This window comes from Cyphomyrmex costatus, unplaced genomic scaffold, assembly GCF_001594065.2.
Source record: "Cyphomyrmex costatus isolate MS0001 unplaced genomic scaffold, Ccosl1.0 scaffold6, whole genome shotgun sequence".
Lineage (NCBI taxonomy): Eukaryota > Metazoa > Arthropoda > Insecta > Hymenoptera > Formicidae > Cyphomyrmex > Cyphomyrmex costatus.
In genome coordinates this window covers 723,276-726,789 of record NW_017280155.1, presented here as the reverse complement: position 1 = coordinate 726,789, position 3,514 = coordinate 723,276, and positions in this window count along the sequence as shown.

Here is a 3,514-nt window from a genome sequence, read left to right as displayed (position 1 = left end):
ATGCTCTCTCCGTGAAAGAAGCAAGCTGCACAGAGAGGAAACCTGATCGAAGATTGGAAACTCTACCGACTGTAAAACGCGAATTACCGTTGAATTCACTCTGTTTGAGAAAATTTATTGCGACGATCGTTAATATTTTTAATTAGCAAGCTTTATGTCCAATTATCGAAAATGTTATTCGAATTTTGACAATTTAAAATTTTGAATTACTGTGACAAAAGATTTCTGTCAAAAAAAATTGTAAATACTCTTCAATTAACATGAAATTAGAGTCTCATTTTTTAAATTTAATTAAAGAATAATATTTATTAGATTTTCCAACAATATGCGACCGTTTTTCAATGAATGTTTAACTAATTGAAAAAAATCGTCAATTTATTATTTATTGCATATTAAGATAAATTCGCTAAATGCATTTTTTGAGATTAATGGAATTTTACGAAATAAAACAGTATGCATTGTTCGATTTTTACATGTGCTAGATTTAATGGTGACTCGCGTTTCGCGGAACTGCATCTGAGTTCCTGACAAAATAAAGCGCTATACAATGTGAAAATACGAAGACTCTATGATCCGCGCGTAATAAGATTAGAATAACGCGTTCTTGCCGTGTATAAACTCTTTCCTTACAGCGCGTACCAAATACTCCTCTATTTTTAAATATCTCTGTTTCAATGACTCTAACTATTTTCATCTTTAGAAATTACTTGTTATGGACACCGACGTTATTGACTTTCCACAAAATCGCTTCCGTTTGGAAGCGTCTGGCGAGGATTTGCTTATCTCGAAGTGGCAGTAATATATATATATATATGTATTCCGCGTATATATTTATCTGAAAACGCGGCTCTATTAAACGGTAGAAAAATGGTATCGCCTACAAATAAATACTATAGACCTACACACTGGAATACTTTGACGGAGTAACGTCACGATCGTTCTATCAATAGGGAGACAAAGGAAAACGCAATAGACTTGCACTCGGGGAGAAGAGAAAGCGCGGCCCGCAGGGACGAGCAGTCTCGATAGTTTAAAACCAAACGAGAAAGCCCGAGGATACACTGTTCCCATCTCCTCGCTCGTTAGGCTAGCCCTATCTAGAATCCTAAGAGAATCCTCGCGAAACGAGAAGGCTCGGGCCCGCTCTCGCCCATTGAAAATTGAGACTCCGAATCGTCAAGCGAACACAACACATGATTCTTATACCAATACACGCTAAGTTCGAGATCAGAGATTACGTTACGTCGCGTTACGTCGCGCACAACAAAACAGTTGGAGAACTGTCGTCGATATAAATTGGAGTTGCGAAGCAGGGAAGTGGGGGGGGGGGGGGGGGAGGGGGGATCTTCTTAGAAGATTGAGGATAAGTGAGTTAGAGCAAGAGAATCGATAGACAGTTTTTGAAGAATGAGAGGATAGAAACGGGAAAGGAGGACAGAGAGAATAGAAGTTAGAAAAGGGACACAGGGGAAAGAAGGAGATGTTCCTTCCGATGTGCCGCGAAAGGCGTGTCTCGCGTGTCACGAGGCTGCCTACTAATAGCTAAGCTACCGGAGATCATTTGAAAACTGTCCACGGGAGTCGCAGCTAGCCAATCAAGATGCTGCGATCCTCGGCCTATCGATTATCTACTTTAATTAATTATAACATCGACTTATTACTGAGTTTTTATTACTTTAGATAAATCTTCTATGCATATACAAGTTCGCTCCCCTGTCTCCACCTTACGTCCTCGCTCGTCCCCTATCCTCTTAACATTTTTGGAATCGTCAATCCCTCTCGACGTCTCTTTTATATTACATACATTTCGCACGCGCACCGTAGATGTTTGGCGAGGCCGATCAATTGTAATAAACGGTGAATCTCAATTGTATTTCAGACGAAACAGATCTATTAGACTCGTGACAGTGTCAAAATTAAAGATCTTCGTTGTCCCTTTTCGAGGAAATTTATATTTAACAAACAAGCTTCGCGAAACATCAACCGTAACGCGGCGCGTCGTTAAAAAATCTTGAACAAGAATCGCTCCGTCGACCGCTATCGGTCGGGGAACCGCGCTATCTACAAGCCACGTATCGAAGAGTAGTCTTTCTACCTTGGCGAGATCAAGAGAGGGACGGACGCGCGAAGAGAAGACAGAGAATTGGGGGCGTGTGGTCCGCCCTCTCTCGCTCCCATATAATCACACTACTTTATTTAATTCTCTTTATTTATCCGTAATGAGATCATCATTTGATTATTGGGTTTAATCCTCTTTGGATCTCGTCCTTAGTTTCCCCCGTCCACCCTTAATACCTCCCTCCTCGTGTCTCGGGTCCGATCGCCACACAATACCGCAATTCGATTATTCTCGCCCGGCTCATCTTGCCCCCCCCCCTCCCCCGTCCCCTCTCCCGTCCCCGCAACATGCTAGTTTCCGTTCTTCGCCCTTTCGCCTACGAATTCGCAGAACGAAACTATCGGCACGAATGAACAGCAGCGCTACGTACGAAAATAACTCCTGCATCGCGCGAGAATGCACTTGTACTTCGACGTCGCTATGCCGCCGTCGCGAAACCCTCTCGTTTCGTCATCCCGCGGCAATCACAGTCACAATTTATCGTTTAGCACGCAATTCTCGACAAACAGCAAATAAAGCAAATAGATAGGATGGTCGATTCTTCCATCGACATCGATCTAATTAATAGATAAAATTTAAGAGCTTTTTTTGGAATATCAAGCTTCCAATTAAAGATCTTTTCATATAAATTCTACCCGTTCGTCCCCGAGGAGGGATGAAAGGGTATACAGTAGAGAGCAACTATGACTCATCAACTCAATCATTATTATCACAATCATCATAAAAGTTATTATAAGATCAATCCATTATCATCATTATTAATTACAATTATCATTTATCAATTATCAGCTACTAAATAAAATCATAATAATTATCGTAATATATATAATCGATTATCAATTATCAAATTAATCAATTAATTAAAATCATCAATCAATAAGGAAATCAGAAGCACGCCGCAGAAGCAAATAATTATCACTACTTTCATCGTCGTGATCAAAGATATCAATATTTTATTTGCAGTCGCATGGTCCCTCAAGAACCGATCAAAGTCGATCAAGCGCATTCTCGCGTAGCCGCGCAACGCAGGCGCGAAATACAACGATAGACAATATAAAATTACAATCGTATTATCGGAGTGGATGTTCAATGAAAGAACACTTCGTCGTTCTCGACGCGCTCTACCTCAATTAAATCCATTATCCGATGACAGAGAGAGATCCAGAGTACGCGCCGTGGACTGCCTCTCCTCTTCCTCCTCCTCCTCCCCTCGAAACGATCCGTCCAGAGGATTCCATACAGGAGTGTCTGCGGATCGCAGACAAAGACAGAAGTGCTGGCGGTCCGTCCGTTTTACTTTAATTATAACCCCCAAACATCACCGTTCCAGTCGTCGACATGATCGACGATCAGGTCCACAGGATCACCCAGAACGGCTGGACGAAATCGGCGCAT